Source organism: Uloborus diversus, chromosome 5 (genome assembly GCF_026930045.1).
Source record: "Uloborus diversus isolate 005 chromosome 5, Udiv.v.3.1, whole genome shotgun sequence".
NCBI classification, from domain to species: Eukaryota; Metazoa; Arthropoda; class Arachnida; order Araneae; family Uloboridae; genus Uloborus; species Uloborus diversus.
The window spans coordinates 29,398,197-29,414,644 of NC_072735.1; positions in this window are offsets into that span (position 1 = coordinate 29,398,197).

A 16,448-nucleotide genomic window follows, 5' to 3' on the forward strand; every position below is an offset into this window, starting at 1 on the left:
CTTCAAATGTTAAGCGATTTTCACTCATTGGTTTGACCTATAAATACTCTTATAATTAATAAAGTTCCGCTTCAGTCCTGAACATTATTAATTTTTAAAACTTTCAAATGAACGATAAAAGTAACGATACAGCAAAGTCTGTAAATACATGAAACACACCGCCTTCTGCCTTAGCCCTGGCTATAGGGCGGTAACTTACTGAATATACCTGCCTTGCCTTCAAAATTCGAGGTGAACCGAACCATTGTTTCGGTCACTCGTCTGGTCAGTGCTAATTCTGTATTAGCTACCAGTTTGTTTGGCACTCTAGGCTTCCTTAAGAGGTTTTTCACCTCCAGCTCAGTCACTCCTATGCCGGGCTGATGAGTGCTAATAAGCACGAAACTGCAGTCCTCGGCTGGAATTGACTCAGCTGGCGGTGTGTTTCATGTATTTCTGCCTTAGCCCTGGCTATAGGGCGGTAACTTACTGAATATAAGGTCTGTAAATGTTGCTTCATTCTTATATGACAAATTACGTAAAGAAAACACTTCGTAGGTTCAACGATTTTCGCTCATTGGTTTTCGTTTGAATAATCTAGAGTGTTTTACTTTAAGTGCTTTAATTTAATGTTGAAAACTTTAAAATGAACGGTAGGCGTCACGACAAGGCTCTTTTTTAAGTGTCGCTTCACTGTCATGAGAGACATCATGTAAAGAAAACATTTCATACGTTAAATTTAAACGATTTGTGTTCATTGGTTTAGCGCATGAATATTCTTGAGTGCTTAACTTTATTAATTTTGAAACTTTTAAATGGAATGTAGAAGTCATGACAAAGCACTGTCTGTAGATGTTGCTTCCCTGACATAAGATAGTTCATGTAAAGATAGCATTTCATACATTAAATTATTTCCACCTATTGGTTGAAGTCACGACAAAGCACTGTCTGTAGATGTTGCTTCACTGTAATAAGATAGTTCATGTAAGAAAAACACTTCACAGGCTAACTGATTTTTGTCCATTATTTTGGCGTAAGAGTATTCGCGAGTGCTTAACTTTATTAATTTTGAAACTTTTAAATGGAATGTAGAAGTCACGACAAAGCACTGTCTGTAGATATTGCTTCCCTGACATAAGATAGTTCATGTAAAGAAAGCATTTCATACATTAAATTATTTCCACCTATTGGTTAGTGTCACGACAAAGCAGTGTCTGTAGATGTTGCTTCACTGTAATAAGATAGTTCATGTAAGGAAAACACTTCACAGGGTAAATGATTTTCGTCCATTATTTTGGCGTAAGAGTGCTTAACTTTATTAATTTTGAAATATTTTAAATGAAAGAAAGAAGACACGACCGAACATTGTCTGCAAATGTTGCTTTACTGTCATATGATATATCATGTATAAAAAATTTTCTATGGGTTAAACAATTTTCGCTCATTGTTTTGGCGTACAAATGATGCTTCATTGGTGCTTATGTTTTTTTTTTTTTTTTTTTTTTTTTTTTTTTGTCCGTTCGCCGCACCTGATACTAAGATGAATTTCATGAGCCACAACACATATAAAATACATGTAAATATTTTTCATACATGATATGGGAAAATGAGGAAAAGAAAAGAAAGTTACAAACATATAACTGTTGTTATCAGTACAACATACCTTTTTTATTAATATGAAGTCTCCATCTGCTTTTTAGAAACCAATTTCTAACTAATGGACTTCAAATTTGCAACAATTATTCGTACATAAAATTCACCGTCAGCTTAGTCATTCCATCCGAGGACTGCAGTTTCGTGCTTTTTAACACGCATCAGCCTGAAATAGGAAGTAACTGAGCGGGAGGCGGAAAAGCTCTTAAAGGAGCCAAGAGAGCCATGCAAACGGTAGCCATACAAACCAGGGCGGTGTATTTTATGTATTTCTGCCTTAGCTCTGGCTTAGGGTGGTAACTTACTGCAAAATACCTAGCTTTGCCTTCAATCTTCGAGTTGAACCGTACCATTGCTGCGGTCACTCGTCTGGTGAGCTAATGCTACATTAGCTACCGGTTTGTATGACTCTCTTGGCTCCTTTAAGAGCTTTTCCGCCTCCCGCTCAGTTACTTCCTATTTCGGGCTGATGAGTGCTAAAACGTATGAAACTGCAGTCCTCGGATGGAATGACTGAGCTGGCGGGGAATTTTATGTATTTCTGCCTTAGCTCTGGCTTAGGGCGGTAATTTACTGCAAAATTATCGTATTTCTGAATAAAAACTTTCTTCCAGAATATATTTTTCGATTTGTTAAACATTACAACAGCCTACATGAATCGGTTTCACGGGGGTTTATGTCTAGCCTATGGGCCATATGTTGGGCATCACTGCTTTATACAATGCAAAGTTATGACAGAAAAGTGGAATACATTTTAGCAAGAGCCAAAGCAAGAATTTTATACACACACAGAAACAAACAAATAATAATTTTATCACTTAACTTTTGTTTATTGTAAGATGCGATTGAAATTTTTGAAATTCATCTTCCTAAAAATAACTATAATATTCTTTCATTGAAATATAACGTGGAATCTGAAAAAAGAATTGTTCTTCTTTTCCAAACTTGTACATAAAACTCTTTAGGATGAAGTTCGAATTGCAGTTCCTAAAACATTATACGTTGGCAGTTTCAAAATATTTTACATCTAAAACGATGCGAAACGATAAAAATTAATAATATACTTTTTAACTTTCATTTGCATGATATGATGTTGCTTTGCGCTCGTATTTAGAGAAAAAGTACCTGTAATTAAATATCATTATGTTTAACAAAACACGAAATTTATTTCCTCTTATATTACCTTCATAACATGTCCTAGCCTATCATAAAAGGATTAAATTATATTCTTTTCTTAAATTACGATCAGCAGTAAGCATATGAATATAAATTAAGGCCATAAAGTCCAATATTGTCCAACGTTACATTATCTTGCCAAGCCATCAACAGCGAAGGCATCCATTCAGCCAAATTTGTCCGCCAACGACATATCTTCCTCGTTATCATACGATAATAATTATTTGCATAATGCCGTCGTTACCAGACAGATTTAATATCAGTAGCCGCAAATCAAAAACCAACGTCCATTAAAAAGCCAGCGCTCGTTTTTTGATTTATGTTAGGTGGATTTTAGTGCGGCGGGAGTTTTCTCCCCACTAGATCCTATTGTATTTATCGGCGTCTCTCAGCGTAGTGAATGGCAAGTTTTTAATAAACCCCAGCTCATAATCGCAGCTCGGATTACGACGTTTGCTGTTGCAGACCGCAGCATAAACGCAACAAATTGGTATTAGCTTTGAAAGTGCGAAACGCGAGGAAATGGTTGGGTTGTCCTTTCTTGGCCTGTAATCGCTTCTTTTTTCTTCTTATTTTCTTCCAGAACCAAAACTCTTGTAATTCTCAGTATGCAGTATCAGACTCTCGTTAGTAAGTAAAATTAAATACATTCATTATTGCTACTGGAAACTAACTTGTACAATTGAAATAATTAACTTTTTGCCTTACTCATTATACTTTTTTTTCGTTGCAATATGGTACTAATCCCTAAGGTTATCAAGTTAAAGATATATAAAAGAAATACCTTGCCTGTGATGACATACGGCAGTGAAACCTGGTAAATGAAAGAAAAAAAGATATTTATGGCCTAAAAATATTCGAACATAAAATAACTAGAGCGATGTATGAACAAATGCTGGTAAATAATGACTTATGAAGTGTTAGAATAAGTAAGGAAATATAAATTACAAAAAAAAAAAAAAAATAGCGAGATATTTTGAGGCACAACAATTATCCTGTCTCGGCCACATATTTATAATCGATGTTCAAAATATCCATATTTGAAGCCAATGTGCAATAGATCGAGAGGAAGATAAATAAAAGACGACTAAATGATGACCTTAAGGCTCTAAAAATCATGAAGATTGCCAATTGGGGAAAAGGTCAAATACACAAAATCGTCTGGAAAGGAAGTGTGAAACAGATTAAGACCCATTCAGTGTTTTAATGCCAAAGAAAAAAGATGAAGAAGGCTGTAGAAAGCTCACTCTTTGAACCTTACTGAAGCCAAAATTTTTTTATCGTCTTTAAGGGCTTGTCCATAAAGGATGGCATTTCTGAGCTGTAATGCTACACTGTTAGATGAGATCCAGTTTATTACAATTCTTCTTAACAAGTCTTTCATGAATTTTCTATTCTTTAACCTCTTGCCTATGCCCCGACTGGTTCAGAGTCATGAGAAGATTGTCTTTTGCTGTATCGACAGTGTTCGCTGAATTTTTTTTTCTCAACTCATTCAATTAAAAAATACCAATTTTGCAACTGAACTACACATATTTATTTTATAGTTGTAAATTGTATTTGGTTCATTGTGCTTTTTCACAATGTGATCCCGGTGAACATCTTTAACCGGCATGTCACTCCATAGAAATTTAGAGCCATCATTAAAATTTTTCTTTGCTTTTTTTTTCTACCTGAGAAGCAAACCTGAAGTGCATTTACCTTTGAAAAAAATAATTTTAAAAAATCTGTGACGGCATGAAAAAAGCCAACTGGATGCTGCATAGAATGCTAAGGCTTTCAACAGGAATTATAAATTTTCCGTGGGTTTGTTTCATGCTGAAAACAATGCCGCGTGCTCGTAGTGTACTGGATAGTATAGTCTTGAAAAACTATCCGCTTTGGGGCAGTTTTTTAAAGAAAACATACGTACTTCTACTTCCTTCCGGTACCCCGTAACCTGCTCGGTGTGTCTCTTTGGTTTATATTAAGAACTTCTTACCTTCTGAACGCTTTTTTAAGCGATACAAGAAGTATTTCAGTTTGGTACAAAATAAAATATTGTGAAAGAGAAGGGAATTTGTTCTTGTGTTTTATTGGTGAAATATTCCTTTTCAAAACCATCTTACTCGCCACATTTATAAAAGAAATGGTCTTCCTTTCGTGGTGTATCAATTTTTGTTTGCATAAAAATGGAAGAAAACTTACTTATAAGATGCCCTTTTAAAATATGTTGAATTGAAATTACTTTCGCGACACATTTATTTTTTTATAAGTAGAAGTGGTTTAAGAACTTAATAAAAACTTAAATTGTACAGTATCGCCAGTTATTTTTCAAAAATTTATTGCTTAATTCTAAACAAAAACGTGTTTTAATCAAAACAGATCATTTCCTTAATTCTATGAAATGTAATTAGATTCCTAGTTAAAAGACTTCGATTAAACTAACTTCAAAAATAAAAACACCTGTATTATTTACAATATCTATTAATTCGGCTATTTAACGTAATGCTTTCCATTTATTTAAATAAGTTCTAATGAGTAAATTATTTGCAAACAATTTTGAAATAAATCACAAAAAACATGATTTTTTTACGTTATCTGCCTGCAGCATAATTTTCATAAAACTTCGTAGAAAACTAATAAATTAGAAATTATCAAAAATGCTTAGTGCTAAAATACGAATAAATAAATAACGAGCTAACGTAAATAAAACTCAAAATAACTGCCAAAATATTACTGCAATGAAGCTCTTCATCAGCTCAAAAATTGCTCAGCACACAGCAAAAAAAAAATCGCGGTCAAAAGAGGAAAATTATCGACGATGAAAAAAAATTGACTATTTACTGAAGAGCAATGAAGCTTTGATTAAAACGATCAAAAAATAAGACAAGATTGTTTTGCATGCAAAAGGCCTGGTAACATTAAATGTTGCCTTTCTCTTTCGCTATATAGAATAGTCATTAGATGCAACATGCAGTATACCAACAGTCCAGTTATCTCATCCAGAGACTGCAGTTTCGTCCTTGTTTGTACTTCTGGATAAGGTATACAGTCTGGAATAAGGAATAACCGAGCTGGAGGCAGATGTCCTCTTATTGAAGCTCATTGAATCTGTTGGTATATTGCATTTAGTTCTGCCTTATCAGAGGCTTAAAAGCGGCAACTTACTGCTTAATATTCATCAGATGTTTTACTACGTGGAGTTCTGTTTTTGAAGAATTTCAGAGACAACGGTCCAAGAAAGAGAATATTTTCTGAAAAACAATACTCTAGTTTTTTTAACGGAAAAAGATAATGCTATTTCAGTTACAAAATATTTTATGTTTGCATTTCAGGTTCTTTTTTTTTTTTTCGTTAAAATTGACTATATTCAATTTTGCAATGTAAGCAGCATACATTTTATGAAGAGAAGTTTCGCTTAGTCCCTAGTTTTCAGTAATCCGGAAAATGCAATCCTTCTTTGGAGATTACCTCAGATTACATGAAATACACCACCAGCTCAGTCATTCCACCCGAGGACTGCAATTTCATGTTTATTAGCACTCATCAGCCCAGAATAGAAAGTGCCTGAGCTGGAGGTGGAATGCGCTTAAGAAAGCCAAGAGTGCCAAACAAACTGGTAGCTAATATAGAATTATCACTGACCAGACAAGTGACCGAAGCAATGGTTCATTTCAACTCGAAGATTAGCAAGGCGTGGTATTTTCAGTAAGTTACCGCCCATAGCCAGGGCTAAGGCAGAAATACATGAAATACATCGCCAGCTCAGTCTTTCGGACTGAGGCCGGGAAGGTCAGGACTGAGGTCAGAAATGACTGAGCTGGCGGTGCAGTTTATGTATTTCTGCCTTAGCCCTTGCGGTAACTTACTGAAAATATTACCTCAGATTATTTTTCCTCTACTGTGATCCCTTAACATGCATCGCAAATATCCATAAGTTAAGCCTTTGAGACTACTAAAGATAATTTCGACAGTTAGTTGATAACTACAGTCTGACCACCAAACCGAGAAGGTCTTATTACCATTCGGGGTGGAGAAGTGGAAGGGTTGTCTTAAGTCTGACCACCGATGAGATGTAACGCAAACATCCGGTTTACGGGCGGAAATGGACGCATTTATTAGTTTTCAGGGATGCCAGCTTTTGCAGATATATGTTAGCAACTAAATTAAACAGAATCACTTTGAAATTAACGGAACACGCGCATCAAATTTTTACTTTTTTACCTCATTCAGACATACTCGTCTTAACTGGACATTTGCCAATTCTATATTATCCGTATGCAGACTGTACAAGGCTTGATTTTACACTAAGTGGGTAGAAAGTTTGTCATTAACTCGTAGTGCCCTCCCAAAAACTGCAATACGTGAAAATCACGATAAAAAAATGAATAACTCAACAAAAAAGTTAAGTATTAAATATTAATAGTAAATAGTATCAATGATGTAAAAACTAGCAAAAATTGTTTTTTTTAAGCATTCACTGCACTCTAAGCTGCTTAAAATCAGTTCAATATCTAACAAGGGAGATAGCGACTTTATTCATTTATAGGACTCCTAAAATTTCTGAAGATTACTGCCATAGTGCAGGAGGCCTATGAGGCAGTCTAGCTCTAGAAAGATACATATACGCTTTAACCATGTTAGGCATTCATATGTCAATCATTTAACCAATACAGTACGTTCACCTTAAAAAGGATTGATGGATGGATAATTTTATCCACAGAAACGTTTAGGTGAAAAGTGTATATTTTGAACTAGTTATTTACTCTACATGAACATTTTGTTTACTTCATATTTTTTCAACGGATTCCTTACTCAATATCGCCCTCCAAAAAGTGATTAGCATATGACATAAGAAATCAACATAAAACATTAAATGTTTTACATAAAATACGGCAAAATGAACGTACTATGAAGATCAACCAACTTAGTATAAGTAGGCACAGTAACATCGTCAAACTGTATCAGCAGTTGAATTCATTGTTGATAAAAACAATACTGTTTGCATAAAATTTCTGTCGACAATATAAAGTGCAATCCATCGGTACAAAATTATACTAAGATTAAAATACTCCGGTCAATGTATGATATGAGAAACATTTTCCTTTTTGTCCTTCCAAAAATATTTTCCCTAATAAGAAATAGTATCATTGTTCAATCTTAAATTATAGGGATGCAATAAACTGCTGTTGTTGTGACTCTATACAGAGGAGGTTAAAAGAAAAACTACAGTATAACCAATAACATTACACTAATAAGTACCAATAGTTCTTGTTACGTGTATCCTCAAATAGGGGAAGAATTTTGAATATTCAAAGGCAACCGGAACTTGTTTCTACAAACTCATTATGATTCTACTTTATCTTTTCGTGAAATGTACTATTTCTTTAAAAAATCACATTGAAAAAAAAAAGAAGTAATCTTTTATTGTCATGTGTCAAAATATTAACAAAACCCTAATCCTATTGCTATCCCTATGCTATATCACTTCATGCCAAAGAATAATTGAGACAGTGAGGGATATATCTGGAATGGTTTTTTTAAGTTTTGAAGTGAGTAAAATGTGTGAAAAGTTCAAGCTCTAAGCAGGCTTTCATTGAAAAGTTTTTCTAAATCATGCTTTATAGCTACACCTACCATGGCTATTACTTGTACCATTTTTTATCCCAAAACTTCCTTCTACCATTTATACTATTAGTCTCCAAATTTTTAATTCTTGCAATTACAATCCTTGCTTTTAGGCGCTTCAATTCAAATTCCTAATACCCACACTGTTAAAAATTCAGGAAGATTTTCTGGTAATTGTTACTGTAAAATGGTGGACATACAGCATCGCTGATTTTTATGGTAATTTATACCGGAGAAATAAGCGATCCCAGATCCAATCGGTTGATGTGACCTACCGAAGAAACCATAAAATTTACTGTAACATTTGATTTTTACGGTAATAGTTACTGGCAACATGGGTGCCAGTAACAATTACCGTAAATTTTCCAGAAGATTTTTAACAGTGCACTCATATATTCTATATGCAGTTGCCGTAATTTTGCACTAAACGAGAGTAGAAATATTTAGCTATATAAATTAATATAATAGTTTTCTTAAATAGACATTAAACAAGTTAGGAGGTAACCAAGTACGATGTCTTCATCCCTACTATGCGTATGTTTGCATCAAACACAAATTTACGAACATTGACCTTTGTGTTTCCCTGGAGGCTCCAAATTTGCTGTTTTGTCCGTCAGCTAAACTTTCGGACAAAAAGTGTCACCGTACAAATAAAACTCATAGTTTCAGTACGAAAAAGTAAATCTGCACTCTCCACTCCATCTGGCGCCCACCCTTTGATCAACCACCGCCAATCCCGCATCCTCCTCATCACCTTGGCAACCCTCGCATCCAGCCAATGGCAAATCTCTGGCTCCTACAAGCATTTGGCAGTAGTATCACGTAGTATCAGAACTGCCGCAGGAAGCCACTAATAATAAGAAACCCTGCGGGGTGCACCAACCAGAGGGGGAGGGCTGCACCCCGTATTACTTATGGTATGGAAAAAGTGAATCATGGCTTTCAATAGTTCAACAGAAATATCGTATTTATCCGCATTTATATATCCACATGACGTTTTAATAATCGTTGCGGGAGCAATTCCAGCCTCACTTTCGTGTTTGTGAGGGGCCCGACGTGTGTTATTAGGGTTCTGGTATTGCGAGCCATATTGTTCGTAAGAGCTTAATTGCTTGATGTGTATGTTGTTTCCTTTCTGATTGATTTATATGTGCAGGAGAAAGAGAAAAAGCTTGTTTTCTCTTGTTTTGTTTTGGCTCTTGTCGCTCGAAGGGTTTATAAGAGATTATTACAGGAGGTGGAATTGAGCTTTTCCAAAGCAATAAAGAGTTGTGATCGCATAATAAATTTTTTTTTCTACTTTATTTCATTCCTGGTAGTTTCATAATAAATTGCGTGATGCAACTTGGAAAAATTGTTTCTTATTTGGAACAACTTTTAAGGACTTAACGGAGGAGAGCGTGGAATCAGCCTTTATTATTAGTGAGCACGTGGATTAGGACTATGATTCAGTGTTTTTTTTAGAAATTAAGAGATACAATTTCCGAGAATTTTTATGAACCCCAAATTTTTCAGTTAATTTCAAGCAATTTTCATATGCGATTCAGAAAGAGAGAAAAGCTTGTCTTGGCTTAATTCATGTCGTTTGAAGGGTTAGTAAGACACAGGAGGTTGAATAGAGCTGTTTTGAACCAACAAAGAGTTGTGATCACATAATCAATTTCTTTTTCTACTTAATTTCATTCCTGGTAGTTTCATAATAAATTGCGTGATCCAACTTAGAAAAATTATTTCCTATTTGAAACAACTTTTAAGGGCTTAGCGTAGGATAGCGTGGAAGCAGCCTTTATTATTGCTCAGCGAGTGGATTAGGAGTATGTTTCAATGTTTTTTTTTTTTTTTTTTCTGAATTGGGAGTTACAATTTCCGAGATATTTTATGAACCCCAAACTTTTTGGTTAATTTTCAAACAATTTTCACATGCGAGGCAGAAAGAGATGAATAGCTTGTGCTGGTTTAACTTTTGTCGATGGAAGGATTAATAAGACATTGCTACAGGAGATTGAATTGAGCTTTTCTGAACCAATGAAGAGATCACCTAATCAATTTCTTTTCTTACTTTATTTCATTTCTAGTAGTTTCATAATAAATTGCATGATGTAACTTAGAAAAATGTTTTCTTATTTGGAAAAGCTTTTAAGCACTTGACAAAGGAGAGAAATTTTATGAACCCCAAATTTTTCAGTTAATTTTCAAACAATTTTCATATGCGATTCAGAAAGAGAGCAAAAGCTTGTTTTTGTTTAACTCTTGTCGTTTGAAGGGTTAATAAGACATTAATACAGGAGGTTGAATCGAGTTTCGAGCGTGTGTGTTTGTGTATGCATGCATATGTGTATAGGCGTGCGTGTGTGCATGCGTGTGTGTATGTATGTGCAGGCGTGTGTGTGTGTGTGTGTGTGTGTGTGTGTGTGTGTGTGTGTGTGGGATATGAACGCAACCTGGAGACGATGCTCGCTAGAGGAGTAGCATCGGGACGGGCCGGTCGACGGTGGTGCTGCAGAGGAAGGCGGGGGGGGGGGGAGTAAAAAGGACCGACATCATTCAACAAACAAATGAAAACAATAAGCAATTCGTGATTGCCCAAAAAATTGTTCAAGAATAGAAATAGAACATGAGCGCTTTCTAACCGACAACTTTTGAATAAAAAAATATTGTGTTCGAATCTAACTATACCCTTAAAATTTGTTAGGGAGGACAGATAAGGAGGACTGTCTTGACAAAGGTACAATTTTTCATCTCAAAATCCAACTTTCAATGTTTTATTTTGGATTACTTATTAATTAATTTTGGTTTTTTTAGTGGTAGTTTTACATCACATTAAACACATTAAGCCTTAATTTATGCTTTCGTTTTCTTTTCTTTTCGCTTCTTCTTCTTTTTCAGCCAAAGTGTTTGCTTATTGCTCTCTATTTGCCGTACAGAGACGTTTCTCAATGCTGTCAGGGGCAGATATAGGATTTCATTTTAGGGGGGGGGGGCGGCTCAAGAATGTAGTCTTACGTTCGACAATTTTCTTGAATTCAGGTTTCTTTAGGAGTCAACAAAAGAACAAAATCAGCCATTAGTTGGTTGAAAACGTAATTAATTTTAACTATTAAAAATTAAATACTTAAATTATTATTAATTAAACTTAATTAATTATAATTCAATACATTAAAATGATCTACATAAGTTGTATTACAACATGTTGAGACCAGTATTCACACCAGCCACTACAATACAATAAATGAATACTACGAAAATGCAAGAAAAATTAAATGTTTTATGGACATGATACATTTAGATATTGACTGAACATTAGCATAATACTCGACACAGGACACACATTCATCTTGCATGCAGAAAAATCAATGAACTTCACTAAATAATAATAAAAAATGCGGCGAAAATCTTCATTAAAATTAAATATTTTATGAATATAATTCGGACATTGATAAATACTCACCGATTCTTTTAAATGGGGTCGTTTCTGAAATTTTAAAGTATTTTTTTTCTGAAAGAGCATGCTTAAAAACATAGGATCTGAACATTTTTTTAAGTAATTTGACTAAGTTTAATATTTTTAACCGGACTTCAAAAAGGAGGCGGTTATCAGTTCATACCGTATGTATGTTTTTTTTTTTTTTTTTTTTTTTGTCCACTCATAGCGTCTCACCTATTGAACCGATTTTGATGATTCTTTTTTTAATGGATAGAGGATGGCTCAACTTAGGTCCCATTACTTTGTTTGACCATATTTGTTCTTTAGAAAAAAGTTATGGGCAAAAAACAGTAGATTTCCCTATTAAATGATTAAAAGGATATCGTAGCGTTCGCACTTATCATCCGTGGATAACGGTGGCTCAGTGGTAGAATTCTCGTCTCCCACACGAGCGACTTGGGTTCAAATCCCGACTAGGACAAAGTGAATTTTACTAAAATTTCGTTTCTACTGTTTCCCGTATTTTCTCGAATGTTCTATTAATTTCTGTATCTTTTCAAGTCTGGAAAGTTCCAGCATTTTTTCAAGTTGTATATAAGGAGATGTAACGTTCATTCGTGGTTCTGAATAAAGATCTTGAGTTGAGACTAACGAGTATTCGCTTCATTTGGCTTTCACATTGTCTTCGCTATCTTCATCTACGCGACAATATGTAACTCATTGTTATAAAAGTTTGGTGCCATATAACTGTAACATTAATAGTAATTGTAATGATAATTTTGAATAAAGGCTTTTCTAAAGCAATACAGTGATATAGAGCCGCACTTCTTACTAAGTAACTTCTTACTTTTACTGAAATATCTACATTTACACTAAAAAGAATGAAATAAAAAAAATTTGAAAAAAAAAATAGAACCGACTTCAAAATTGCTCTAAAAAGTGAAAAATAATTTTATTCTTTAAACACCATCGATAATACTTTTAAACATAATTTTGGAAGTTGGCGCAAAAACAAAAAGTAAAATCCATTGTAACCATGCTTCGTTCATATTTTTATCAAAAAATCATCTAAAGTTAGGAACGAAACATTTATATCGTTACTCTGCATGCTGCTCTCAATAATCTGTCATCAATGCATAATGCATGTAGTAGTGAGGAAACTGGACGTGGTTAAATTTATACTTGTAGTTGAGTTATGGCTGTGAATGATTTCATCGATCGTTTTTGCGCCAACTTCAAAAATTATGTTTAAAAGTATTATCGATGGTGTTTAAAGAATAAAATTATTTTTCACTTTTTAGAGCAATTTTGAAGTCGGTTCTATTTTTTTTTTTTTTTTCAAAATTTTTTTATTAAAAAATCACTTTAATCTGTGCGCTTTCATTGTTTAACGCTTCTCCTGATGACATCACAAATGATGAAATGCCATTCAGAAAAGCATAATATTTAATTCGCATTTTTACTCACGCGTACTGGCAACGATAGGTTGATAGCAAACGTAGAGACAATTTTTAATTTGCTGCTTGATTATCAACGCAGTTTATTATTGGAAACGCAGTGAAAAATGCGCAAAAGGACATCATTTGTGACGTCATAAAGACCACGCCTTGTTTGAAAAATTGGACATTTTAAAAAATTAATTAAAAAATAACTGTTGGGAAAATGAAAGTATTTTTTGGGTCAATTTTTTTTTTTCTTATTCCATCAATTTCTGTAACTGAAAGTAGTACTTTTAACTGAAGTAAACAACCCCACTGTCGAAAAATCAGAGACAAATTAAGATGTCGCAGTCTCAGAGTCTGATAGAAGAACTGCGGATATGTTTCCATCGTTTTTGGGTTCAGATTTTTTAACTTTTCCTGTTTTCAAGAAACGCGGCTCTTTTCAGCACAGTTTCCGTCCAATACGAGGCAGAACTTACGGAAACCCTCGCGTAACGACGTTTTGGGTAAACACGATACTAAAATTTTCCCCTTTTTGCCCGAAACTAAGTCCAAAACTGATTTAAACTAACTACTTGCAGCTCATTTAAAAATAAACTCAGCACGAACAAAAACGAAACTACCTAAAAATCACAATTAAAAGAATAATCTACAGAGACTTTACATAAAAAATATTGACATATAACAATAACTATCGGCGATTAAATTTGTTCTATAAAAAGCGATCGGACGGCAGACACTTCTTCATTATACTGGCGCCTGGAGACAGCTGTCGCGAAGAAGAGACTGTCTCAAGCAGAAATATTTTACTGCCTACATATAAATAGAAAAGTGACATGTAATTCCCCCCCCCCCCCCAAAAGAAAGGAATTCCAAAATTATTTATTCTCTCTTGTGGTTTCGGTCAGGTTTTCTTTTCTTTCTTTTTCAAGTCGTCATTTTCACTACTCAAATGCAATGAACCATCGTTGTATAACAGATTAAAAAGTGTTGTCACAGATGGGGGAGGGTCGCGACTCCCATGACCCTCCCCCCCCCCCTTTTCTTTGTATCCACCACTTCATGTAATGCCAAAAAACTGAATTCAAAAAATATTAACTTTTTCTCCATGACCCCATGACCTCTCCCTTGTACCCGCCACTGTTCATTGTTCACTTTGTGATTCGTAGGAAGTGGTGTAGTACTTATAATGCTGCGAGTGGACCTTATTTCATCCTAAGCCAAGTATAACTGATTTTTCTTTCAATCATATGGAATTTAGGAATTTTTAATATCAAGAACGAGAAGAGAGTGGGTACAATGCGACACGAAGATTCAATCAGTTACATCGGCAATCAACAAAAATCGGCATTCATGGAACTTGTTGCGATTCTGGAAACGTTTTCGAAAACGAACTTGTTTTTCACAGGAAACTGGTGTAAACTCTTGAAATCCCGAAACGTTACCCGGAAGTAATCAGTTGACGTTTCCGAATTTGTTTTCTTTTTTTCATCTTGGAGTACTAGAACTAAAATATGAAAAATCGCTTTTAAATAATTGAAACTTGTTTCTTCAAGAAATATTTAAAAAAAAAAACTAAAATCAGATCTTTGTAAAAATTTATCGATCTAATTACTCTAAAAGACAATGGAAATAAATTAAATTTATTGACTGTTGCAGTCCTAATATATAACCTGCATACACCATGCTTACACGTTTAAACCTAATTTATTTAACAACAGTAATTCATACCTCATGATGTAAATTTCCAGGCTTTTATGTGAGCAGTAGGTTTTAAGCACCGTCACATTATTCAGCCGCCTTTCCACTCTAGAGCGTCAAAGAGGGATCAGATTGTTTGTCTACGTCTAAGTGCTCGGCATAAACACAGCACACGCCCTCTTAGCGGCGAGCCGGGGGAACATTTATGAATGAAAGGATAGTACGAGTTCCCGGAAGCACGTGACACCGGGCCCCGAAATGATGAATGAAAGTAATCTTCCTCGGAGCCCAACGATAAAATGGATCACAATTAGATAATGCCAGGTGATTAATGACCGGGTGGTACTTGGGTCAAATGTCGTCATTTTAAACCCTGAAATATGGAATCTATATATATATGAGGAGAAAATGCTGGGGGAGGTGTCGGATTATATAATTTTCGGCTTCAATGGCTATTAGTTAAAGTCTGCACATTTCGGCGACAACTTTTGTTAGATGTTCTTCACAAGAGCTAGACAAATAATTGGGGCTCCACTACTAGCAAGTAGTTGATGATATTATATTATTTTATGAGGCTTTGGACGAATTTTATCATTTTTCTTGTAGATAGGATCAAAGTAACATGGGAATAAACAATTTTCATTATTCGACACTTTAATAATGTTTTTGAATAAATGTGCATCTTATATAATTAAAAACTGAGCGTATGTATCTATGTATGTATCTATGTCCAAATTACTTCTGTTGAACGCCAGTGAACTGACCATCGAACCACGTATCGATTGATTCGTAATTTTCCCGTCTTTATGTTTGGCCATTCAACAAAATCCTCCTATAATAGTTAGCGAAGATATCAATTAAAAACTATTAATTATGAAACTTAGATTTCAACATAAAATCCCTATTTTTTGAAGACTTTTCTCCATTCAAATTATTTTTTAGTTCTTCATCTCAACTTTCCGTAGAAATGCTTTTATTAAAATTTGTAGCGCGAAGAAAATTATTGAGAAGAAAAATCTGTTGCCATATTTTTGCCCCTCGAACATGAACAAATGAAATTCTGGTTTTTGTTTTGAGGCTTTTCCTGTAATTGGAGGATTTAAAATGTTTCTTTTTTCGTTATTTTTCCGTAATTTGCCGCAAAATTTTACTGATTTTTTTTTTTTTGCTCAAGCCTGATTGTTGATAACTTTTATTTTCGAGGTAGACCGCGCAAACCCGGGCGACGCAGCTAGTACCGAAATAAAAACTGTGATTTTGGTCGTTTTATTTTCAGCGTCCATTAGTTAATGAAATGGTTGATTGATTGAGTTAGTTAATATCATTCGCGTAATGTTTTTTGAGTTTCATGTTTCAGAAAGATGCTTGCTCTTAAATAATTTCCGTCCTCATTAACGAGTGAAATCTTCACGTCTTGATTGTAATTTTTATTAAATGTAACTTCAAAAGGCAAGAGAAAAGTT